General features: G+C 32.7%; 15 non-coding genes across 15 annotated transcripts; all 15 read left to right on the top strand.

Annotated features, from left to right (window-relative positions):
- The first annotated feature begins 17 nt into the window (after positions 1 to 17).
- On the top strand, positions 18 to 90 carry TRNAP-UGG (transfer RNA proline (anticodon UGG)). Its single transcript has one exon. It is a non-coding gene; the product is annotated as a tRNA-Pro (tRNA).
- Positions 91 to 1,799: 1,709 nt separating this feature from the next.
- On the top strand, positions 1,800 to 1,871 carry TRNAP-UGG (transfer RNA proline (anticodon UGG)). The gene has a single exon. It is a non-coding gene; the product is annotated as a tRNA-Pro (tRNA).
- A 1,711-nt stretch (positions 1,872 to 3,582) lies between these two features.
- On the top strand, positions 3,583 to 3,654 carry TRNAP-UGG (transfer RNA proline (anticodon UGG)). Its single transcript has one exon. It is a non-coding gene; the product is annotated as a tRNA-Pro (tRNA).
- Positions 3,655 to 5,364: 1,710 nt separating this feature from the next.
- TRNAP-UGG (transfer RNA proline (anticodon UGG)) lies at positions 5,365 to 5,436 on the top strand. Its single transcript has one exon. It is a non-coding gene; the product is annotated as a tRNA-Pro (tRNA).
- Positions 5,437 to 7,146: 1,710 nt separating this feature from the next.
- On the top strand, positions 7,147 to 7,218 carry TRNAP-UGG (transfer RNA proline (anticodon UGG)). Its single transcript has one exon. It is a non-coding gene; the product is annotated as a tRNA-Pro (tRNA).
- Positions 7,219 to 8,930: 1,712 nt separating this feature from the next.
- TRNAP-UGG (transfer RNA proline (anticodon UGG)) lies at positions 8,931 to 9,002 on the top strand. The gene has a single exon. It is a non-coding gene; the product is annotated as a tRNA-Pro (tRNA).
- Positions 9,003 to 10,712: 1,710 nt separating this feature from the next.
- On the top strand, positions 10,713 to 10,784 carry TRNAP-UGG (transfer RNA proline (anticodon UGG)). The gene has a single exon. It is a non-coding gene; the product is annotated as a tRNA-Pro (tRNA).
- Positions 10,785 to 12,494: 1,710 nt separating this feature from the next.
- Positions 12,495 to 12,567, top strand: TRNAP-UGG (transfer RNA proline (anticodon UGG)). Its single transcript has one exon. It is a non-coding gene; the product is annotated as a tRNA-Pro (tRNA).
- A 1,708-nt stretch (positions 12,568 to 14,275) lies between these two features.
- Positions 14,276 to 14,347, top strand: TRNAP-UGG (transfer RNA proline (anticodon UGG)). Its single transcript has one exon. It is a non-coding gene; the product is annotated as a tRNA-Pro (tRNA).
- Positions 14,348 to 16,058: 1,711 nt separating this feature from the next.
- On the top strand, positions 16,059 to 16,130 carry TRNAP-UGG (transfer RNA proline (anticodon UGG)). Its single transcript has one exon. It is a non-coding gene; the product is annotated as a tRNA-Pro (tRNA).
- Positions 16,131 to 17,842: 1,712 nt separating this feature from the next.
- On the top strand, positions 17,843 to 17,914 carry TRNAP-UGG (transfer RNA proline (anticodon UGG)). Its single transcript has one exon. It is a non-coding gene; the product is annotated as a tRNA-Pro (tRNA).
- Positions 17,915 to 19,625: 1,711 nt separating this feature from the next.
- TRNAP-UGG (transfer RNA proline (anticodon UGG)) lies at positions 19,626 to 19,698 on the top strand. Its single transcript has one exon. It is a non-coding gene; the product is annotated as a tRNA-Pro (tRNA).
- A 1,704-nt stretch (positions 19,699 to 21,402) lies between these two features.
- On the top strand, positions 21,403 to 21,474 carry TRNAP-UGG (transfer RNA proline (anticodon UGG)). The gene has a single exon. It is a non-coding gene; the product is annotated as a tRNA-Pro (tRNA).
- Positions 21,475 to 23,183: 1,709 nt separating this feature from the next.
- On the top strand, positions 23,184 to 23,255 carry TRNAP-UGG (transfer RNA proline (anticodon UGG)). Its single transcript has one exon. It is a non-coding gene; the product is annotated as a tRNA-Pro (tRNA).
- A 1,710-nt stretch (positions 23,256 to 24,965) lies between these two features.
- On the top strand, positions 24,966 to 25,037 carry TRNAP-UGG (transfer RNA proline (anticodon UGG)). The gene has a single exon. It is a non-coding gene; the product is annotated as a tRNA-Pro (tRNA).
- The last annotated feature ends 545 nt before the right edge of the window (positions 25,038 to 25,582 follow it).

Raw genomic sequence — 25,582 nt, forward strand, 5'->3', positions numbered from 1 at the left:
GAAGACCTTGGGCAGATGGCTCGTTGGTCTAGGGGTATGATTTTCGCTTTGGGTGCGAGAGGTCCCGGGTTCAAATCCCGGACGAGGCCATCTCTTCATGTACTTTTAAAGTCCTTAATATCTGATAGTATTTAATAGTATTTTAAAATACTCACTAATGTATACAAACAGTTTTACTTACAATTTCATTAATATACATAAAAAAGACATGCACAGTGGGCTCGTTGATTCTTGCTTAGGGTGCGAGAGATCCCCGGTACAAATCCTGGATGAGCCCATCTATTAAAGGTATATACTTATGCATACTTAGTAAAATGTCAACCATTTGGTGGTATATTGGGTAAACTATAGATTCCATTTTGTCTAAGTAACCTTGAGTGGCTTAAAAGGCTAATTTTGACAAACAAAAAACTGTCAAAATTAAATTACAGGTTTTTCTCTTACCTTTCTTTTTTCTAAATAACCCTGAGTGGCTTAAAAGAATAGTCTCATTATGACTAACAAAAAGATCAACAATAAATTGCAGGTGTTTATTTTGTCTTTCTTCTGGGTCTGCATGCTTGAGTTGCACAGAGTATGTGACAAGTCTTAGGTTCCAACTATCAAAAAAAGTCCAAACTCTATTGGGACCTCTAAATATTGGCACTGCACATTTCTAATATACATACTTGGATAACAAGTAACCTTAAGTTATTATTTTTGCAATGCTACATACACATTTTTTGTTTTAAGTTGTTATGTTATTTTTAAAATGTTTTATCTTCATTAAATGAAATTGTGTTTTCTCCAGCTATTTGCATTTTTTCTTAAATAATTTGAGTTTTACTTTAAAAATGGTAAAAACTGAATAAGAAATTATTTGGCTAGTGGCTTGTTGGTCTGGGTGTATGATTCTTGCTTCAGGTGCAAAAGGTGCCAGGTTCATATCCTGGATGAGCCTGTTTTCTCAGGTTCTTTAAAAGTGCTTAGTTCAATTATCTGATAGTATTTTAAAATACTAATGTATTCCAACAGTTTCACTTCCAATTTCATTAGTATACATGAAAATACATGAACAGTAGGCTCGTTGGTATAGGGGTATGATTCTCGCTTAGGGTGTGAGAGGTCCTGGGATTAAATCGCAGACGAGCCCATCTTCTCAGGTTCTTTTAAATCCCATGGTTCCATTATCTGATTGATGTCAATTGCCTGAGTCAAAAGCATCAAGTGAATTTTTCTTTTGCCAATCCATAAAAAAAAGTATATACTTATGCATATTTAGTAAACTGTCAACCATTTGGTGGTATATTGGGTAAACTGTAGATTCCATTTTGTCTAAGTAACTTTGAGTGGCTGCAAAGAAGTCTCATTTTGACAAATAAAAAAGTCAAAATGAAATTACAGGTTTTTCTCTTACCATGCTTTTTTCTAAGAAACAATGAGTGGCTTAAAAGAATAGTCTCTTTTTGAAAAACAAAAAGGTCAACAATTAATTGCAGGTTTTTGTTTTTTTCTTTCTTCTTGGTCTGTATGCTTAAGTTGCACACAGTATGAGACAAGTCTTAGGTTCCAGCTATCAGAAAAGTTAAAACTCTATAGGAACCCATAAATCTTGGCACTGAAATTTCCAAATATGCATACTTGGACCAAAAATTTACCTTAAGGAAACATTTTAGCTATGCTACAAATAATTTTTTTAAATTGTTATGGTATTTTTAAAATGTTACATCTTTTTTTCCAGCTTATTGCATTTTTTTATTAAATAATTTGAGTTTTACTTTAAAAATGGTAAAATCTGAATGAGAAGACCTTGGGCAGATGGCTCGTTGGTCTAGGGGTATGATTCTCGCTTTGGGTGCGAGAGGTCCCGGGTTCAAATCCTGGACGAGCCCATCTCTTCATGTACTTTTAAAGTCCTTAATATCTGATAGTATTTAATAGTATTTTAAAATACTCACTAATGTATACAAACAGTTTTACTTACAATTTCATTAATATACATAAAAAAGACATGCACAGTGGGCTCGTTGATTCTTGCTTAGGGTGCGAGAGATCCCCGGTACAAATCCCGGATGAGCCCATCTTTTAAAGGTATATACTTATGCATACTTAGTAAAATGTCAACCATTTGGTGGTATATTGGGTAAACTATAGATTCCATTTTGTCTTAGTAACCTTGAGTGGCTTAAAAGTCTAATTTTGACAAACAAAAAACTGTCAAAATTAAATTACAGGTTTTTCTCTTACCTTTCTTTTTTCTAAATAACCCTGAGTGGCTTAAAAGAATAGTCTCATTATGACTAACAAAAAGATCAACAATAAATTGCAGGTGTTTATTTTGTCTTTCTTCTGGGTCTGCATGCTTGAGTTGCACACAGTATGTGACAAGTCTTAGGTTCCAACTATCAAAAAAAGTCCAAACTCTATTGGGACCTCTAAATATTGGCACTGCACATTTCTAATATACATACTTGGATAACAAGTAACCTTAAGTTATTATTTTTGCAATGCTACATACACATTTTTTGTTTTAAGTTGTTATGTTATTTTTAAAATGTTTTATCTTCATTAAATGAAATTGTGTTTTCTCCAGCTATTTGCATTTTTTCTTAAATAATTTGAGTTTTACTTTAAAAATGGTAAAAACTGAATAAGAAATTATTTGGCTAGTGGCTTGTTGGTCTGGGTGTATGATTCTTGCTTCGGGTGCAAAAGGTGCCAGGTTCATATCCTGGATGAGCCTGTTTTCTCAGGTTCTTTAAAAGTGCTTAGTTCAATTATCTGATAGTATTTTAAAATACTAATGTATTCCAACAGTTTCACTTCCAATTTCATTAGTATACATGAAAATACATGAACAGTAGGCTCGTTGGTATAGGGGTATGATTCTCGCTTAGGGTGCGAGAGGTCCTGGGATTAAATCGCAGACGAGCCCATCTTCTCAGGTTCTTTTAAATCCCATGGTTCCATTATCTGATTGATGTCAATTGCCTAAATCAAAAGCATCAAGTGAATTTTTATTTTGCCAATCCATAAAAAAAGTATATACTTATGCATATTTAGTAAACTGTCAACCATTTGGTGGTATATTGGGTAAACTGTAGATTCCATTTTGTCTAAGTAACTTTGAGTGGCTGCAAAGAAGTCTCATTTTGGCAAATAAAAAACAGTCAAAATGAAATTACAGGTTTTTCTCTTACCATGCTTTTTTCTAAGAAACAATGAGTGGCTTAAAAGAATAGTCTCTTTTTGACAAACAAAAAGGTCAACAATTAATTGCAGGTTTTTGTTTTTTTCTTTCTTCTTGGTCTGTATGCTTATGTTGTACACAGTATGAGACAAGTCTTAGGTTCCAGCTATCAGAAAAGTTAAAACTCTATAGGAACCCATAAATCTTGGCACTGAAAATTCCAAATATGCATACTTGGACCAAAAATTTACCTTAAGGAAACATTTTAGCTATGCTACAAATAATTTTTTTAAATTGTTATGGTATTTTTAAAATGTAACATCTTTTTTTCCAGCTTATTGCATTTTTTTATTAAATAATTTGAGTTTTACTTTAAAAATGGTAAAATCTGAATGAGAAGACCTTGGGCAGATGGCTCGTTGGTCTAGGGGTATGATTCTCACTTTGGGTGCGAGAGGTCCCGGGTTCAAATCCCGGACGAGCCCATCTCTTCATGTACTTTTAAAGTCCTTAATATCTGATAGTATTTAATAGTATTTTAAAATACTCACTAATGTATACAAACAGTTTTACTTACAATTTCATTAATATACATAAAAAAGACATGCACAGTGGGCTCGTTGATTCTTGCTTAGGGTGCGAGAGATCCCCGGTACAAATCCTGGATGAGCCCATCTTTTAAAGGTATATACTTATGCATACTTAGTAAAATGTCAACCATTTGGTGGTATATTGGGTAAACTATAGATTCCATTTTGTCTAAGTAACCTTGAGTGGCTTAAAAGTCTAATTTTGACAAACAAAAAACTGTCAAAATTAAATTACAGGTTTTTCTCTTACCTTTCTTTTTTCTAAATAACCCTGAGTGGCTTAAAAGAATAGTCTCATTATGACTAACAAAAAGATCAACAATAAATTGCAGGTGTTTATTTTGTCTTTCTTCTGGGTCTGCATGCTTGAGTTGCACACAGTATGTGACAAGTCTTAGGTTCCAACTATCAAAAAAAGTCCAAACTCTATTGGGACCTCTAAATATTGGCACTGCACATTTCTAATATACATACTTGGATAACAAGTAACCTTAAGTTATTATGTTTGCAATGCTACATACACATTTTTTGTTTTAAGTTGTTATGTTATTTTTAAAATGTTTTATCTTCATTAAATGAAATTGTGTTTTCTCCAGCTATTTGCATTTTTTCTTAAATAATTTGAGTTTTACTTTAAAAATGGTAAAAACTGAATAAGAAATTATTTGGCTAGTGGCTTGTTGGTCTGGGTGTATGATTCTTGCTTCGGGTGCAAAAGGTGCCAGGTTCATATCCTGGATGAGCCTGTTTTCTCAGGTTCTTTAAAAGTGCTTAGTTCAATTATCTGATAGTATTTTAAAATACTAATGTATTCCAACAGTTTCACTTCCAATTTCATTAGTATACATGAAAATACATGAACAGTAGGCTCGTTGGTATAGGGGTATGATTCTCGCTTAGGGTGCGAGAGGTCCTGGGATTAAATCGCAGACGAGCCCATCTTCTCAGGTTCTTTTAAATCCCATGGTTCCATTATCTGATTGATGTCAATTGCCTAAATCAAAAGCATCAAGTGAATTTTTCTTTTGCCAATCCATAAAAAAGTATATACTTATGCATATTTAGTAAACTGTCAACCATTTGGTGGTATATTGGGTAAACTGTAGATTCCATTTTGTCTAAGTAACTTTGAGTGGCTGCAAAGAAGTCTAATTTTGACAAATAAAAAACAGTCAAAATGAAATTACAGGTTTTTCTCTTACCATGCTTTTTTCTAAGAAACAATGAGTGGCTTAAAAGAATAGTCTCTTTTTGACAAACAAAAAGGTCAACAATTAATTGCAGGTTTTTGTTTTTTTCTTTCTTCTTGGTCTGTATGCTTAAGTTGCACACAGTATGAGATAAGTCTTAGGTTCCAGCTATCAGAAAAGTTAAAACTCTATAGGAACCCATAAATCTTGGCACTGAAATTTCCAAATATGCATACTTGGACCAAAAATTTACCTTAAGGAAACATTTTAGCTATGCTACAAATAATTTTTTTAAATTGTTATGGTATTTTTAAAATGTTACATCTTTTTTTCCAGCTTATTGCATTTTTTTATTAAATAATTTGAGTTTTACTTTAAAAATGGTAAAATCTGAATGAGAAGACCTTGGGCAGATGGCTCGTTGGTCTAGGGGTATGATTCTCGCTTTGGGTGCGAGAGGTCCCGGGTTCAAATCCTGGACGAGCCCATCTCTTCATGTACTTTTAAAGTCCTTAATATCTGATAGTATTTAATAGTATTTTAAAATACTCACTAATGTATACAAACAGTTTTACTTACAATTTCATTAATATACATAAAAAAGACATGCACAGTGGGCTCGTTGATTCTTGCTTAGGGTGCGAGAGATCCCCGGTACAAACCCGGATGAGCCCATCTTTTAAAGGTATATACTTATGCATACTTAGTAAAATGTCAACCATTTGGTGGTATATTGGGTAAACTATAGATTCCATTTTGTCTTAGTAACCTTGAGTGGCTTAAAAGTCTAATTTTGACAAACAAAAAACTGTCAAAATTAAATTACAGGTTTTTCTCTTACCTTTCTTTTTTCTAAATAACCCTGAGTGGCTTAAAAGAATAGTCTCATTATGACTAACAAAAAGATCAACAATAAATTGCAGGTGTTTATTTTGTCTTTCTTCTGGGTCTGCATGCTTGAGTTGCACACAGTATGTGACAAGTCTTAGGTTCCAACTATCAAAAAAAGTCCAAACTCTATTGGGACCTCTAAATATTGGCACTGCACATTTCTAATATACATACTTGGATAACAAGTAACCTTAAGTTATTATTTTTGCAATGCTACATACACATTTTTTGTTTTAAGTTGTTATGTTATTTTTAAAATGTTTTATCTTCATTAAATGAAATTGTGTTTTCTCCAGCTATTTGCATTTTTTCTTAAATAATTTGAGTTTTACTTTAAAAATGGTAAAAACTGAATAAGAAATTATTTGGCTAGTGGCTTGTTGGTCTGGGTGTATGATTCTTGCTTCGGGTGCAAAAGGTGCCAGGTTCATATCCTGGATGAGCCTGTTTTCTCAGGTTCTTTAAAAGTGCTTAGTTCAATTATCTGATAGTATTTTAAAATACTAATGTATTCCAACAGTTTCACTTCCAATTTCATTAGTATACATGAAAATACATGAACAGTAGGCTCGTTGGTATAGGGGTATGATTCTCGCTTAGGGTGCGAGAGGTCCTGGGATTAAATCGCAGACGAGCCCATCTTCTCAGGTTCTTTTAAATCCCATGGTTCCATTATCTGATTGATGTCAATTGCCTAAATCAAAAGCATCAAGTGAATTTTTATTTTGCCAATCCATAAAAAAAGTATATACTTATGCATATTTAGTAAACTGTCAACCATTTGGTGGTATATTGGGTAAACTGTAGATTCCATTTTGTCTAAGTAACTTTGAGTGGCTGCAAAGAAGTCTCATTTTGACAAATAAAAAACAGTAAAAATGAAATTACAGGTTTTTCTCTTACCATGCTTTTTTCTAAGAAACAATGAGTGGCTTAAAAGAATAGTCTCTTTTTGACAAACAAAAAGGTCAACAATTAATTGCAGGTTTTTGTTTTTTTCTTTCTTCTTGGTCTGTATGCTTATGTTGTACACAGTATGAGACAAGTCTTAGGTTCCAGCTATCAGAAAAGTTAAAACTCTATAGGAACCCATAAATCTTGGCACTGAAAATTCCAAATATGCATACTTGGACCAAAAATTTACCTTAAGGAAACATTTTAGCTATGCTACAAATAATTTTTTTAAATTGTTATGGTATTTTTAAAATGTAACATCTTTTTTTCCAGCTTATTGCATTTTTTTATTAAATAATTTGAGTTTTACTTTAAAAATGGTAAAATCTGAATGAGAAGACCTTGGGCAGATGGCTCGTTGGTCTAGGGGTATGATTCTCACTTTGGGTGCGAGAGGTCCCGGGTTCAAATCCCGGACGAGCCCATCTCTTCATGTACTTTTAAAGTCCTTAATATCTGATAGTATTTAATAGTATTTTAAAATACTCACTAATGTATACAAACAGTTTTACTTACAATTTCATTAATATACATAAAAAAGACATGCACAGTGGGCTCGTTGATTCTTGCTTAGGGTGCGAGAGATCCCCGGTACAAATCCTGGATGAGCCCATCTTTTAAAGGTATATACTTATGCATACTTAGTAAAATGTCAACCATTTGGTGGTATATTGGGTAAACTATAGATTCCATTTTGTCTAAGTAACCTTGAGTGGCTTAAAAGTCTAATTTTGACAAACAAAAAACTGTCAAAATTAAATTACAGGTTTTTCTCTTACCTTTCTTTTTTCTAAATAACCCTGAGTGGCTTAAAAGAATAGTCTCATTATGACTAACAAAAAGATCAACAATAAATTGCAGGTGTTTATTTTGTCTTTCTTCTGGGTCTGCATGCTTGAGTTGCACACAGTAGGTGACAAGTCTTAGGTTCCAACTATCAAAAAAAGTCCAAACTCTATTGGGACCTCTAAATATTGGCACTGCACATTTCTAATATACATACTTGGATAACAAGTAACCTTAAGTTATTATTTTTGCAATGCTACATACACATTTTTTGTTTTAAGTTGTTATGTTATTTTTAAAATGTTTTATCTTCATTAAATGAAATTGTGTTTTCTCCAGCTATTTGCATTTTTTCTTAAATAATTTGAGTTTTACTTTAAAAATGGTAAAAACTGAATAAGAAATTATTTGGCTAGTGGCTTGTTGGTCTGGGTGTATGATTCTTGCTTCGGGTGCAAAAGGTGCCAGGTTCATATCCTGGATGAGCCTGTTTTCTCAGGTTCTTTAAAAGTGCTTAGTTCAATTATCTGATAGTATTTTAAAATACTAATGTATTCCAACAGTTTCACTTCCAATTTCATTAGTATACATGAAAATACATGAACAGTAGGCTCGTTGGTATAGGGGTATGATTCTCGCTTAGGGTGTGAGAGGTCCTGGGATTAAATCGCAGACGAGCCCATCTTCTCAGGTTCTTTTAAATCCCATGGTTCCATTATCTGATTGATGTCAATTGCCTGAGTCAAAAGCATCAAGTGAATTTTTCTTTTGCCAATCCATAAAAAAAAGTATATACTTATGCATATTTAGTAAACTGTCAACCATTTGGTGGTATATTGGGTAAACTGTAGATTCCATTTTGTCTAAGTAACTTTGAGTGGCTGCAAAGAAGTCTCATTTTGACAAATAAAAAACAGTCAAAATGAAATTACAGGTTTTTCTCTTACCATGCTTTTTTCTAAGAAACAATGAGTGGCTTAAAAGAATAGTCTCTTTTTGACAAACAAAAAGGTCAACAATTAATTGCAGGTTTTTGTTTTTTTCTTTCTTCTTGGTCTGTATGCTTAAGTTGCACACAGTATGAGACAAGTCTTAGGTTCCAGCTATCAGAAAAGTTAAAACTCTATAGGAACCCATAAATCTTGGCACTGAAAATTCCAAATATGCATACTTGGACCAAAAATTTACCTTAAGGAAACATTTTAGCTATGCTACAAATAATTTTTTTAAATAGTTATGGTATTTTTAAAATGTAACATCTTTTTTTCCAGCTTATTGCATTTTTTTATTAAATAATTTGAGTTTTACTTTAAAAATGGTAAAATCTGAATGAGAAGACCTTGGGCAGATGGCTCGTTGGTCTAGGGGTATGATTCTCGCTTTGGGTGCGAGAGGTCCCGGGTTCAAATCCCGGACGAGCCCATCTCTTCATTTACTTTTAAAGTCCTTAATATCTGATAGTATTTAATAGTATTTTAAAATACTCACTAATGTATACAAACAGTTTTACTTACAATTTCATTAATATACATAAAAAAGACATGCACAGTGGGCTCGTTGATTCTTGCTTAGGGTGCGAGAGATCCCCGGTACAAATCCTGGATGAGCCCATCTTTTAAAGGTATATACTTATGCATACTTAGTAAAATGTCAACCATTTGGTGGTATATTGGGTAAACTATAGATTCCATTTTGTCTAAGTAACCTTGAGTGGCTTAAAAGTCTAATTTTGACAAACAAAAAACTGTCAAAATTAAATTACAGGTTTTTCTCTTACCTTTCTTTTTTCTAAATAACCCTGAGTGGCTTAAAAGAATAGTCTCATTATGACTAACAAAAAGATCAACAATAAATTGCAGGTGTTTATTTTGTCTTTCTTCTGGGTCTGCATGCTTGAGTTGCACACAGTATGTGACAAGTCTTAGGTTCCAACTATCAAAAAAAGTCCAAACTCTATTGGGACCTCTAAATATTGGCACTGCACATTTCTAATATACATACTTGGATAACAAGTAACCTTAAGTTATTATGTTTGCAATGCTACATACACATTTTTTGTTTTAAGTTGTTATGTTATTTTTAAAATGTTTTATCTTCATTAAATGAAATTGTGTTTTCTCCAGCTATTTGCATTTTTTCTTAAATAATTTGAGTTTTACTTTAAAAATGGTAAAAACTGAATAAGAAATTATTTGGCTAGTGGCTTGTTGGTCTGGGTGTATGATTCTTGCTTCGGGTGCAAAAGGTGCCAGGTTCATATCCTGGATGAGCCTGTTTTCTCAGGTTCTTTAAAAGTGCTTAGTTCAATTATCTGATAGTATTTTAAAATACTAATGTATTCCAACAGTTTCACTTCCAATTTCATTAGTATACATGAAAATACATGAACAGTAGGCTCGTTGGTATAGGGGTATGATTCTCGCTTAGGGTGCGAGAGGTCCTGGGATTAAATCGCAGACGAGCCCATCTTCTCAGGTTCTTTTAAATCCCATGGTTCCATTATCTGATTGATGTCAATTGCCTAAATCAAAAGCATCAAGTGAATTTTTCTTTTGCCAATCCATAAAAAAGTATATACTTATGCATATTTAGTAAACTGTCAACCATTTGGTGGTATATTGGGTAAACTGTAGATTCCATTTTGTCTAAGTAACTTTGAGTGGCTGCAAAGAAGTCTCATTTTGACAAATAAAAAACAGTCAAAATGAAATTACAGGTTTTTCTCTTACCATGCTTTTTTCTAAGAAACAATGAGTGGCTTAAAAGAATAGTCTCTTTTTGACAAACAAAAAGGTCAACAATTAATTGCAGGTTTTTGTTTTTTTCTTTCTTCTTGGTCTGTATGCTTAAGTTGCACACAGTATGAGACAAGTCTTAGGTTCCAGCTATCAGAAAAGTTAAAACTCTATAGGAACCCATAAATCTTGGCACTGAAAATTCCAAATATGCATACTTGGACCAAAAATTTACCTTAAGGAAACATTTTAGCTATGCTACAAATAATTTTTTTAAATAGTTATGGTATTTTTAAAATGTAACATCTTTTTTTCCAGCTTATTGCATTTTTTTATTAAATAATTTGAGTTTTACTTTAAAAATGGTAAAATCTGAATGAGAAGACCTTGGGCAGATGGCTCGTTGGTCTAGGGGTATGATTCTCGCTTTGGGTGCGAGAGGTCCCGGGTTCAAATCCCGGACGAGCCCATCTCTTCATTTACTTTTAAAGTCCTTAATATCTGATAGTATTTAATAGTATTTTAAAATACTCACTAATGTATACAAACAGTTTTACTTACAATTTCATTAATATACATAAAAAAGACATGCACAGTGGGCTCGTTGATTCTTGCTTAGGGTGCGAGAGATCCCCGGTACAAATCCTGGATGAGCCCATCTTTTAAAGGTATATACTTATGCATACTTAGTAAAATGTCAACCATTTGGTGGTATATTGGGTAAACTATAGATTCCATTTTGTCTAAGTAACCTTGAGTGGCTTAAAAGTCTAATTTTGACAAACAAAAAACTGTCAAAATTAAATTACAGGTTTTTCTCTTACCTTTCTTTTTTCTAAATAACCCTGAGTGGCTTAAAAGAATAGTCTCATTATGACTAACAAAAAGATCAACAATAAATTGCAGGTGTTTATTTTGTCTTTCTTCTGGGTCTGCATGCTTGAGTTGCACACAGTATGTGACAAGTCTTAGGTTCCAACTATCAAAAAAAGTCCAAACTCTATTGGGACCTCTAAATATTGGCACTGCACATTTCTAATATACATACTTGGATAACAAGTAACCTTAAGTTATTATGTTTGCAATGCTACATACACATTTTTTGTTTTAAGTTGTTATGTTATTTTTAAAATGTTTTATCTTCATTAAATGAAATTGTGTTTTCTCCAGCTATTTGCATTTTTTCTTAAATAATTTGAGTTTTACTTTAAAAATGGTAAAAACTGAATAAGAAATTATTTGGCTAGTGGCTTGTTGGTCTGGGTGTATGATTCTTGCTTCGGGTGCAAAAGGTGCCAGGTTCATATCCTGGATGAGCCTGTTTTCTCAGGTTCTTTAAAAGTGCTTAGTTCAATTATCTGATAGTATTTTAAAATACTAATGTATTCCAACAGTTTCACTTCCAATTTCATTAGTATACATGAAAATACATGAACAGTAGGCTCGTTGGTATAGGGGTATGATTCTCGCTTAGGGTGCGAGAGGTCCTGGGATTAAATCGCAGACGAGCCCATCTTCTCAGGTTCTTTTAAATCCCATGGTTCCATTATCTGATTGATGTCAATTGCCTAAATCAAAAGCATCAAGTGAATTTTTCTTTTGCCAATCCATAAAAAAGTATATACTTATGCATATTTAGTAAACTGTCAACCATTTGGTGGTATATTGGGTAAACTGTAGATTCCATTTTGTCTAAGTAACTTTGAGTGGCTGCAAAGAAGTCTCATTTTGACAAATAAAAAACAGTCAAAATGAAATTACAGGTTTTTCTCTTACCATGCTTTTTTCTAAGAAACAATGAGTGGCTTAAAAGAATAGTCTCTTTTTGACAAACAAAAAGGTCAACAATTAATTGCAGGTTTTTGTTTTTTTCTTTCTTCTTGGTCTGTATGCTTAAGTTGCACACAGTATGAGACAAGTCTTAGGTTCCAGCTATCAGAAAAGTTAAAACTCTATAGGAACCCATAAATCTTGGCACTGAAAATTCCAAATATGCATACTTGGACCAAAAATTTACCTTAAGGAAACATTTTAGCTATGCTACAAATATTTTTTTTAAATTGTTATGGTATTTTTAAAATGTAACATCTTTTTTTCCAGCTTATTGCATTTTTTTATTAAATAATTTGAGTTTTTCTTTAAAAATGGTAAAATCTGAACGAGAAGACCTTGGGCAGATGGCTCGTTGGTCTAGGGGTATGATTCTCACTTTGGGTGCGAGAGGTCCCGGGTTCAAATCCCGGACGAGGCCATCTCTTCATGTACTTTTAAAGTCCTTAATATCTGATAGTATTTAATAGTATTTTAAAATACTCACTAATGTATACAAACAGTTTTACTTACAATTTCATTAATATACATAAAAAAGACATGCACAGTGGGCTCGTTGATTCTTGCTTAGGGTGCGAGAGATCCCCGGTACAAATCCTGGATGAGCCCATCTTTTAAAGGTATATACTTATGCATACTTAGTAAAATGTCAACCATTTGGTGGTATATTGGGTAAACTATAGATTCCATTTTGTCTAAGTAACCTTGAGTGGCTTAAAAGTCTAATTTTGACAAACAAAAAACTGTCAAAATTAAATTACAGGTTTTTCTCTTACCTTTCTTTTTTCTAAATAACCCTGAGTGGCTTAAAAGAATAGTCTCATTATGACTAACAAAAAGATCAACAATAAATTGCAGGTGTTTATTTTGTCTTTCTTCTGGGTCTGCATGCTTGAGTTGCACACAGTATGTGACAAGTCTTAGGTTCCAACTATCAAAAAAAGTCCAAACTCTATTGGGACCTCTAAATATTGGCACTGCACATTTCTAATATACATACTTGGATAACAAGTAACCTTAAGTTATTATTTTTGCAATGCTACATACACATTTTTTGTTTTAAGTTGTTATGTTATTTTTAAAATGTTTTATCTTCATTAAATGAAATTGTGTTTTCTCCAGCTATTTGCATTTTTTCTTAAATAATTTGAGTTTTACTTTAAAAATGGTAAAAACTGAATAAGAAATTATTTGGCTAGTGGCTTGTTGGTCTGGGTGTATGATTCTTGCTTCAGGTGCAAAAGGTGCCAGGTTCATATCCTGGATGAGCCTGTTTTCTCAGGTTCTTTAAAAGTGCTTAGTTCAATTATCTGATAGTATTTTAAAATACTAATGTATTCCAACAGTTTCACTTCCAATTTCATTAGTATACATGAAAATACATGAACAGTAGGCTCGTTGGTATAGGGGTATGATTCTCGCTTAGGGTGTGAGAGGTCCTGGGATTAAATCGCAGACGAGCCCATCTTCTCAGGTTCTTTTAAATCCCATGGTTCCATTATCTGATTGATGTCAATTGCCTGAGTCAAAAGCATCAAGTGAATTTTTCTTTTGCCAATCCATAAAAAAAGTATATACTTATGCATATTTAGTAAACTGTCAACCATTTGGTGGTATATTGGGTAAACTGTAGATTCCATTTTGTCTAAGTAACTTTGAGTGGCTGCAAAGAAGTCTCATTTTGACAAATAAAAAAGTCAAAATGAAATTACAGGTTTTTCTCTTACCATGCTTTTTTCTAAGAAACAATGAGTGGCTTAAAAGAATAGTCTCTTTTTGACAAACAAAAAGGTCAACAATTAATTGCAGGTTTTTGTTTTTTTCTTTCTTCTTGGTCTGTATGCTTAAGTTGCACACAGTATGAGACAAGTCTTAGGTTCCAGCTATCAGAAAAGTTAAAACTCTATAGGAACCCATAAATCTTGGCACTGAAATTTCCAAATATGCATACTTGGACCAAAAATTTACCTTAAGGAAACATTTTAGCTATGCTACAAATAATTTTTTTAAATTGTTATGGTATTTTTAAAATGTAACATCTTTTTTTCCAGCTTATTGCATTTTTTTATTAAATAATTTGAGTTTTACTTTAAAAATGGTAAAATCTGAATGAGAAGACCTTGGGCAGATGGCTCGTTGGTCTAGGGGTATGATTCTCGCTTTGGGTGCGAGAGGTCCCGGGTTCAAATCCTGGACGAGCCCATCTCTTCATGTACTTTTAAAGTCCTTAATATCTGATAGTATTTAATAGTATTTTAAAATACTCACTAATGTATACAAACAGTTTTACTTACAATTTCATTAATATACATAAAAAAGACATGCACAGTGGGCTCGTTGATTCTTGCTTAGGGTGCGAGAGATCCCCGGTACAAATCCCGGATGAGCCCATCTTTTAAAGGTATATACTTATGCATACTTAGTAAAATGTCAACCATTTGGTGGTATATTGGGTAAACTATAGATTCCATTTTGTCTAAGTAACCTTGAGTGGCTTAAAAGTCTAATTTTGACAAACAAAAAACTGTCAAAATTAAATTACAGGTTTTTCTCTTACCTTTCTTTTTTCTAAATAACCCTGAGTGGCTTAAAAGAATAGTCTCATTATGACTAACAAAAAGATCAACAATAAATTGCAGGTGTTTATTTTGTCTTTCTTCTGGGTCTGCATGCTTGAGTTGCACACAGTATGTGACAAGTCTTAGGTTCCAACTATCAAAAAAAGTCCAAACTCTATTGGGACCTCTAAATATTGGCACTGCACATTTCTAATATACATACTTGGATAACAAGTAACCTTAAGTTATTATTTTTGCAATGCTACATACACATTTTTTGTTTTAAGTTGTTATGTTATTTTTAAAATGTTTTATCTTCATTAAATGAAATTGTGTTTTCTCCAGCTATTTGCATTTTTTCTTAAATAATTTGAGTTTTACTTTAAAAAAGGTAAAAACTGAATAAGAAATTATTTGGCTAGTGGCTTGTTGGTCTGGGTGTATGATTCTTGCTTCAGGTGCAAAAGGTGCCAGGTTCATATCCTGGATGAGCCTGTTTTCTCAGGTTCTTTAAAAGTGCTTAGTTCAATTATCTGATAGTATTTTAAAATACTAATGTATTCCAACAGTTTCACTTCCAATTTCATTAGTATACATGAAAATACATGAACAGTAGGCTCGTTGGTATAGGGGTATGATTCTCGCTTAGGGTGCGAGAGGTCCTGGGATTAAATCGCAGACGAGCCCATCTTCTCAGGTTCTTTTAAATCCCATGGTTCCATTATCTGATTGATGTCAATTGCCTAAATCAAAAGCATCAAGTGAATTTTTATTTTGCCAATCCATAAAAAAAGTATATACTTATGCATATTTAGTAAACTGTCAACCATTTGGTGGTATATTGGGTAAACTGTAGATTCCATTTTGTCTAAGTAACTTTGAGTGGCTGCAAAGAAGTCTCATTTTGACAAATAAAAAACAGTCAAAATGAAATTACAGGTTTTTCTCTTACCATGCTTTTTTCTAAGAAACAATGAGTGGCTTAAAAGAATAGTCTCTTTTTGACAAACAAAAAGGTCAACAATTAATTGCAGGTTTTTGTTTTTTTCTTTCTTCTTGGTCTGTATGCTTATGTTGTACACAGTATGAGACAAGTCTTAGGTTCCAGCTATCAGAAAAGTTAAAACTCTATAGGAACCCATAAATCTTGGCACTGAAAATTCCAAATATGCATACTTGGACCAAAAATTTACCTTAAGGAAACATTTTAGCTATGTTACAAATAATTTTTTTAAATTGTTATGGTATTTTTAAAATGTAACATCTTTTTTTCCAGCTTATTGCATTTTTTTATTAAATAATTTGAGTTTTACTTTAAAAATGGTAAAATCTGAATGAGAAGACCTTGGGCAGATGGCTCGTTGGTCTAGGGGTATGATTCTCACTTTGGGTGCGAGAGGTCCCGGGTTCAAATCCCGGACGAGCCCATCTCTTCATGTACTTTTAAAGTCCTTAATATCTGATAGTATTTAATAGTATTTTAAAATACTCACTAATGTATACAAACAGTTTTACTTACAATTTCATTAATATACATAAAAAAGACATGCACAGTGGGCTCGTTGATTCTTGCTTAGGGTGCGAGAGATCCCCGGTACAAATCCTGGATGAGCCCATCTTTTAAAGGTATATACTTATGCATACTTAGTAAAATGTCAACCATTTGGTGGTATATTGGGTAAACTATAGATTCCATTTTGTCTAAGTAACCTTGAGTGGCTTAAAAGTCTAATTTTGACAAACAAAAAACTGTCAAAATTAAATTACAGGTTTTTCTCTTACCTTTCTTTTTTCTAAATAACCCTGAGTGGCTTAAAAGAATAGTCTCATTATGACTAACAAAAAGATCAACAATAAATTGCAGGTGTTTATTTTGTCTTTCTTCTGGGTCTGCATGCTTGAGTTGCACACAGTAGGTGACAAGTCTTAGGTTCCAACTATCAAAAAAAGTCCAAACTCTATTGGGACCTCTAAATATTGGCACTGCACATTTCTAATATACATACTTGGATAACAAGTAACCTTAAGTTATTATTTTTGCAATGCTACATACACATTTTTTGTTTTAAGTTGTTATGTTATTTTTAAAATGTTTTATCTTCATTAAATGAAATTGTGTTTTCTCCAGCTATTTGCATTTTTTCTTAAATAATTTGAGTTTTACTTTAAAAATGGTAAAAACTGAATAAGAAATTATTTGGCTAGTGGCTTGTTGGTCTGGGTGTATGATTCTTGCTTCGGGTGCAAAAGGTGCCAGGTTCATATCCTGGATGAGCCTGTTTTCTCAGGTTCTTTAAAAGTGCTTAGTTCAATTATCTGATAGTATTTTAAAATACTAATGTATTCCAACAGTTTCACTTCCAATTTCATTAGTATACATGAAAATACATGAACAGTAGGCTCGTTGGTATAGGGGTATGATTCTCGCTTAGGGTGTGAGAGGTCCTGGGATTAAATCGCAGACGAGCCCATCTTCTCAGGTTCTTTTAAATCCCATGGTTCCATTATCTGATTGATGTCAATTGCCTGAGTCAAAAGCATCAAGTGAATTTTTCTTTTGCCAATCCATAAAAAAAAGTATATACTTATGCATATTTAGTAAACTGTCAACCATTTGGTGGTATATTGGGTAAACTGTAGATTCCATTTTGTCTAAGTAACTTTGAGTGGCTGCAAAGAAGTCTCATTTTGACAAATAAAAAACAGTCAAAATGAAATTACAGGTTTTTCTCTTACCATGCTTTTTTCTAAGAAACAATGAGTGGCTTAAAAGAATAGTCTCTTTTTGACAAACAAAAAGGTCAACAATTAATTGCAGGTTTTTGTTTTTTTCTTTCTTCTTGGTCTGTATGCTTAAGTTGCACACAGTATGAGACAAGTCTTAGGTTCCAGCTATCAGAAAAGTTAAAACTCTATAGGAACCCATAAATCTTGGCACTGAAAATTCCAAATATGCATACTTGGACCAAAAATTTACCTTAAGGAAACATTTTAGCTATGCTACAAATAATTTTTTTAAATAGTTATGGTATTTTTAAAATGTAACATCTTTTTTTCCAGCTTATTGCATTTTTTTATTAAATAATTTGAGTTTTACTTTAAAAATGGTAAAATCTGAATGAGAAGACCTTGGGCAGATGGCTCGTTGGTCTAGGGGTATGATTCTCGCTTTGGGTGCGAGAGGTCCCGGGTTCAAATCCCGGACGAGCCCATCTCTTCATTTACTTTTAAAGTCCTTAATATCTGATAGTATTTAATAGTATTTTAAAATACTCACTAATGTATACAAACAGTTTTACTTACAATTTCATTAATATACATAAAAAAGACATGCACAGTGGGCTCGTTGATTCTTGCTTAGGGTGCGAGAGATCCCCGGTACAAATCCTGGATGAGCCCATCTTTTAAAGGTATATACTTATGCATACTTAGTAAAATGTCAACCATTTGGTGGTATATTGGGTAAACTATAGATTCCATTTTGTCTAAGTAACCTTGAGTGGCTTAAAAGTCTAATTTTGACAAACAAAAAACTGTCAAAATTAAATTACAGGTTTTTCTCTTACCTTTCTTTTTTCTAAATAACCCTGAGTGGCTTAAAAGAATAGTCTCATTATGACTAACAAAAAGATCAACAATAAATTGCAGGTGTTTATTTTGTCTTTCTTCTGGGTCTGCATGCTTGAGTTGCACACAGTATGTGACAAGTCTTAGGTTCCAACTATCAAAAAAAGTCCAAACTCTATTGGGACCTCTAAATATTGGCACTGCACATTTCTAATATACATACTTGGATAACAAGTAACCTTAAGTTATTATGTTTGCAATGCTACATACACATTTTTTGTTTTAAGTTGTTATGTTATTTTTAAAATGTTTTATCTTCATTAAATGAAATTGTGTTTTCTCCAGCTATTTGCATTTTTTCTTAAATAATTTGAGTTTTACTTTAAAAATGGTAAAAACTGAATAAGAAATTATTTGGCTAGTGGCTTGTTGGTCTGGGTGTATGATTCTGGCTTCGGGTGCAAAAGGTGCCAGGTTCATATCCTGGATGAGCCTGTTTTCTCAGGTTCTTTAAAAGTGCTTAGTTCAATTATCTGATAGTATTTTAAAATACTAATGTATTCCAACAGTTTCACTTCCAATTTCATTAGTATACATGAAAATACATGAACAGTAGGCTCGTTGGTATAGGGGTATGATTCTCGCTTAGGGTGCGAGAGGTCCTGGGATTAAATCGCAGACGAGCCCATCTTCTCAGGTTCTTTTAAATCCCATGGTTCCATTATCTGATTGATGTCAATTGCCTAAATCAAAAGCATCAAGTGAATTTTTCTTTTGCCAATCCATAAAAAAAGTATATACTTCTGCATATTTAGTAAACTGTCAACCATTTGGTGGTATATTGGGTAAACTGTAGATTCCATTTTGTCTAAGTAACTTTGAGTGGCTGCAAAGAAGTCTCATTTTGACAAATAAAAAACAGTCAAAATGAAATTACAGGTTTTTCTCTTACCATGCTTTTTTCTAAGAAACAATGAGTGGCTTAAAAGAATAGTCTCTTTTTGACAAACAAAAAGGACAACAATTAATTGCAGGTTTTTGTTTTTTTCTTTCTTCTTGGTCTGTATGCTTAAGTTGCACACAGTATGAGACAAGTCTTAGGTTCCAGCTATCAGAAAAGTTAAAACTCTATAGGAACCCATAAATCTTGGCACTGAAAATTCCAAATATGCATACTTGGACCAAAAATTTACCTTAAGGAAACATTTTAGCTATGCTACAAATATTTTTTTTAAATTGTTATGGTATTTTTAAAATGTAACATCTTTTTTTCCAGCTTATTGCATTTTTTTATTAAATAATTTGAGTTTTACTTTAAAAATGGTAAAATCTGAACGAGAAGACCTTGGGCAGATGGCTCGTTGGTCTAGGGGTATGATTCTCGCTTTGGGTGCGAGAGGTCCCGGGTTCAAATCCCGGACGAGGCCATCTCTTCATGTACTTTTAAAGTCCTTAATATCTGATAGTATTTAATAGTATTTTAAAATACTCACTAATGTATACAAACAGTTTTACTTACAATTTCATTAATATACATAAAAAAGACATGCACAGTGGGCTCGTTGATTCTTGCTTAGGGTGCGAGAGATCCCCGGTACAAATCCTGGATGAGCCCATCTATTAAAGGTATATACTTATGCATACTTAGTAAAATGTCAACCATTTGGTGGTATATTGGGTAAACTATAGATTCCATTTTGTCTAAGTAACCTTGAGTGGCTTAAAAGGCTAATTTTGACAAACAAAAAACTGTCAAAATTAAATTACAGGTTTTTCTCTTACCTTTCTTTTTTCTAAATAACCCTGAGTGGCTTAAAAGAATAGTCTCATTATGACTAACAAAAAGATCAACAATAAATTGCAGGTGTTTATTTTGTCTTTCTTCTGGGTCTGCATGCTTGAGTTGCACAGAGTATGTGACAAGTCTTAGGTTCCAACTATCAAAAAAAGTCCAAACTCTATTGGGACCTCTAAATATTGGCACTGCACATTTCTAATATACATACTTGGATAACAAGTAACCTTAAGTTATTATTTTTGCAATGCTACATACACATTTTTTGTTTTAAGTTGTTATGTTTAAAATGTTTTATCTTCATTAAATGAAATTGTGTTTTCTCCAGCTATTTGCATTTTTTCTTAAATAATTTGAGTTTTACTTTAAAAATGGTAAAAACTGAATAAGAAATTATTTGGCTAGTGGCTTGTTGGTCTGGGTGTATGATTCTTGCTTCAGGTGCAAAAGGTGCCAGGTTCATATCCTGGATGAGCCTGTTTTCTCAGGTTCTTTAAAAGTGCTTAGTTCAATTATCTGATAGTATTTTAAAATACTAATGTATTCCAACAGTTTCACTTCCAATTTCATTAGTATACATGAAAATACATGAACAGTAGGCTCGTTGGTATAGGGGTATGATTCTCGCTTAGGGTGTGAGAGGTCCTGGGATTAAATCGCAGACGAGCCCATCTTCTCAGGTTCTTTTAAATCCCATGGTTCCATTATCTGATTGATGTCAATTGCCTGAGTCAAAAGCATCAAGTGAATTTTTCTTTTGCCAATCCATAAAAAAAAGTATATACTTATGCATATTTAGTAAACTGTCAACCATTTGGTGGTATATTGGGTAAACTGTAGATTCCATTTTGTCTAAGTAACTTTGAGTGGCTGCAAAGAAGTCTCATTTTGACAAATAAAAAAGTCAAAATGAAATTACAGGTTTTTCTCTTACCATGCTTTTTTCTAAGAAACAATGAGTGGCTTAAAAGAATAGTCTCTTTTTGACAAACAAAAAGGTCAACAATTAATTGCAGGTTTTTGTTTTTTTCTTTCTTCTTGGTCTGTATGCTTAAGTTGCACACAGTATGAGACAAGTCTTAGGTTCCAGCTATCAGAAAAGTTAAAACTCTATAGGAACCCATAAATCTTGGCACTGAAATTTCCAAATATGCATACTTGGACCAAAAATTTACCTTAAGGAAACATTTTAGCTATGCTACAAATAATTTTTTTAAATTGTTATGGTATTTTTAAAATGTAACATCTTTTTTTCCAGCTTATTGCATTTTTTTATTAAATAATTTGAGTTTTACTTTAAAAATGGTAAAATCTGAATGAGAAGACCTTGGGCAGATGGCTCGTTGGTCTAGGGGTATGATTCTCGCTTTGGGTGCGAGAGGTCCCGGGTTCAAATCCTGGACGAGCCCATCTCTTCATGTACTTTTAAAGTCCTTAATATCTGATAGTATTTAATAGTATTTTAAAATACTCACTAATGTATACAAACAGTTTTACTTACAATTTCATTAATATACATAAAAAAGACATGCACAGTGGGCTCGTTGATTCTTGCTTAGGGTGCGAGAGATCCCCGGTACAAATCCCGGATGAGCCCATCTTTTAAAGGTATATACTTATGCATACTTAGTAAAATGTCAACCATTTGGTGGTATATTGGGTAAACTATAGATTCCATTTTGTCTAAGTAACCTTGAGTGGCTTAAAAGTCTAATTTTGACAAACAAAAAACTGTCAAAATTAAATTACAGGTTTTTCTCTTACCTTTCTTTTTTCTAAATAACCCTGAGTGGCTTAAAAGAATAGTCTCATTATGACTAACAAAAAGATCAACAATAAATTGCAGGTGTTTATTTTGTCTTTCTTCTGGGTCTGCATGCTTGAGTTGCACACAGTATGTGACAAGTCTTAGGTTCCAACTATCAAAAAAAGTCCAAACTCTATTGGGACCTCTAAATATTGGCACTGCACATTTCTAATATACATACTTGGATAACAAGTAACCTTAAGTTATTATTTTTGCAATGCTACATACACATTTTTTGTTTTAAGTTGTTATGTTATTTTTAAAATGTTTTATCTTCATTAAATGAAATTGTGTTTTCTCCAGCTATTTGCATTTTTTCTTAAATAATTTGAGTTTTACTTTAAAAATGGTAAAAACTGAATAAGAAATTATTTGGCTAGTGGCTTGTTGGTCAGGGTGTATGATTCTTGCTTCGGGTGCAAAAGGTGCCAGGTTCATATCCTGGATGAGCCTGTTTTCTCAGGTTCTTTAAAAGTGCTTAGTTCAATTATCTGATAGTATTTTAAAATACTAATGTATTCCAACAGTTTCACTTCCAATTTCATTAGTATACATGAAAATACATGAACAGTAGGCTCGTTGGTATAGGGGTATGATTCTCGCTTAGGGTGCGAGAGGTCCTGGGATTAAATCGCAGACGAGCCCATCTTCTCAGGTTCCTTTAAATCCCATGGTTCCATTATCTGATTGATGTCAATTGCCTAAATCAAAAGCATCAAGTGAATTTTTATTTTGCCAATCCATAAAAAAAGTATATACTTATGCATATTTAGTAAACTGTCAACCATTTGGTGGTATATTGGGTAAACTGTAGATTCCATTTTGTCTAAGTAACTTTGAGTGGCTGCAAAGAAGTCTCATTTTGACAAATAAAAAACAGTCAAAATGAAATTACAGGTTTTTCTCTTACCATGCTTTTTTCTAAGAAACAATGAGTGGCTTAAAAGAATAGTCTCTTTTTGACAAACAAAAAGGTCAACAATTAATTGCAGGTTTTTGTTTTTTTCTTTCTTCTTGGTCTGTATGCTTAAGTTGCACACAGTATGAGACAAGTCTTAGGTTCCAGCTATCAGAAAAGTTAAAACTCTATAGGAACCCATAAATCTTGGCACTGAAATTTCCAAATATGCATACTTGGACCAAAAATTTACCTTAAGGAAACATTTTAGCTATGCTACAAATAATTTTTTTAATTGTTATGGTATTTTTAAAATGTAACATCTTTTTTTCCAGCTTATTGCATTTTTTATTAAATAATTTGAGTTTTACTTTAAAAATGGTAAAATCTGAATGAGAAGACCTTAGGCAGATGGCTCGTTGGTCTAGGGGTATGATTCTCGCTTTGGGTGCGAGAGGTCCTGGGTTCAAATCCCGGACGAGCCCATCTCTTCATGTACTTTTAAAGTCCTTAATATCTGATAGTATTTAATAGCATTTTAAAATACTCACTAATGTATACAAACAGTTTTACTTACAATTTCATTAATATACATAAAAAAGACATGCACAGTGGGCTCGTTGATTCTTGCTTAGGGTGCGAGAGATCCCCAGTACAAATCCCGGATGAGCCCATATTTTAAAGGTATATACTTATGCATACTTAGTAAAATGTCAACCATTTGGTGGTATATTGGGTAAACTATAGATTCCATTTTGTCTAAGTTACCTTGAGTGGCTTAAAAGTCTAATTTTGACAAACAAAAAACTGTCAAAATTAAATTACAGGTTTTTCTCTTACCTTTCTTTTTTCTAAATAACCCTGAGTGGTTTTAAAAGAATAGTCTCATTATGACTAACAAAAAGATCAACAATAAATTGCAGGTGTTTTATTTTGTCTTTCTTCTGGGTCTGCATGCTTGAGTTGCACACAGTATGTGACAAGTCTTAGGTTCCAACTATCAAAAAAAGTCCAAACTCTATTGGGACCTCTAAATATTGGCACTGCACATTTCTAATATACATACTTGGATAACAAGTAACCTTAAGTTATTATTTTTGCAATGCTACATACACATTTTTTGTTTTAAGTTGTTATGTTATTTTTACAATGTTTCATCTTCATTAAATGAAATTGTGTTTTCTCCAGTTATTTGCATTTTTTCTTAAATAATTTGAGTTTTACTTTAAAAATGGTAAAAACTGAATAAGAAATTATTTCGCTAGTGGCTTGTTGGTCTGGGTGTATGATTCTTGCTTCGGGTGCAAAAGGTGCCAGGTTCATATCCTGGATGAGCCTGTTTTCTCAGGTTCTTTAAAAGTGCTTAGTTCAATTATCTGATAGTATTTTAAAATACTAATGTATTCCAACAGTTTCACTTCCAATTTCATTAGTATACATGAAAATATATGAACAGTAGGCTCGTTGGTATAGGGGTATGATTCTCGCTTAGGGTGCGAGAGGTCCTGGGATTAAATCGCAGACGAGCCCATCTTCTCAGGTTCTTTTAAATCCCATGGTTCCATTATCTGATTGATGTCAATTGCCTAAATCAAAAGCATCAAGTGAATTTTTCTTTTGCCAATCCATAAAAAAAAGTATTTACTTATGCATATTTAGTAAACTGTCAACCATTTGGTGGTATATTGGGTAAACTGTAGATTCCATTTTGTCTAAGTAACTTTGAGTGGCTGCAAAGAAGTCTCATTTTGACAAATAAAAAAGTCAAAATGAAATTACAGGTTTTTCTCTTACCATGCTTTTTTCTAAGAAACAATGAGTGGCTTAAAAGAATAGTCTCTTTTTGACAAACAAAAAGGTCAACAATTAATTGCAGGTTTTTGTTTTTTTCTTTCTTCTTGGTCTGTATGCTTAAGTTGCACACAGTATGAGACAAGTCTTAGGTTCCAGCTATCAGAAAAGTTAAAACTCTATAGGAACCCATAAATCTTGGCACTGAAATTTCCAAATATGCATACTTGGACCAAAAATTTACCTTAAGGAAACATTTTAGCTATGCTACAAATAATTTTTTTAATTGTTATGGTATTTTTAAAATGTAACATCATTTTTTCCAGCTTATTGCATTTTTTATTAAATAATTTGAGTTTTACTTTAAAAATGGTAAAATCTGAATGAGAAGACCTTAGGCAGATGGCTCGTTGGTCTAGGGGTATGATTCTTGCTTTGGGTGCGAGAGGTCCCGGGTTCAAATCCCGGACGAGCCCATCTCTTCATGTACTTTTAAAGTCCTTAATATCTGATAGTATTTAATAGCATTTTAAAATACTCACTAATGTATACAAACAGTTTTACTTACAATTTCATTAATATACATAAAAAAAGACATGCACAGTGGGCTCGTTGATTCTTGCTTAGGGTGCGAGAGATCCCCGGTACAAATCCCGGATGAGCCCATATTTTAAAGGTATATACTTATGCATACTTAGTAAAATGTCAACCATTTGGTGGTATATTGGGTAAACTATAGATTCAATTTTGTCTAAGTTACCTTGAGTGGCTTAAAAGTCTAATTTTGACAAACAAAAAAATGTCAAAATTAAATTACAGGTTTTTCTCTTACCTTTCTTTTTTCTAAATAACCCTGAGTGGTTTTAAAAGAATAGTCTCATTATGACTAACAAAAAGATCAACAATAAATTGCAGGTGTTTTATTTTGTCTTTCTTCTGGGTCTGCTTGCTTGAGTTGCACACAGTATATGACAAGTCTTAGGTTCCAACTATCAAAAAAAGTCCAAACTCTATTGGGACC

Source organism: Pseudophryne corroboree, chromosome 3 (genome assembly GCF_028390025.1).
Source record: "Pseudophryne corroboree isolate aPseCor3 chromosome 3, aPseCor3.hap2, whole genome shotgun sequence".
Taxonomy (NCBI): Eukaryota; Metazoa; Chordata; class Amphibia; order Anura; family Myobatrachidae; genus Pseudophryne; species Pseudophryne corroboree.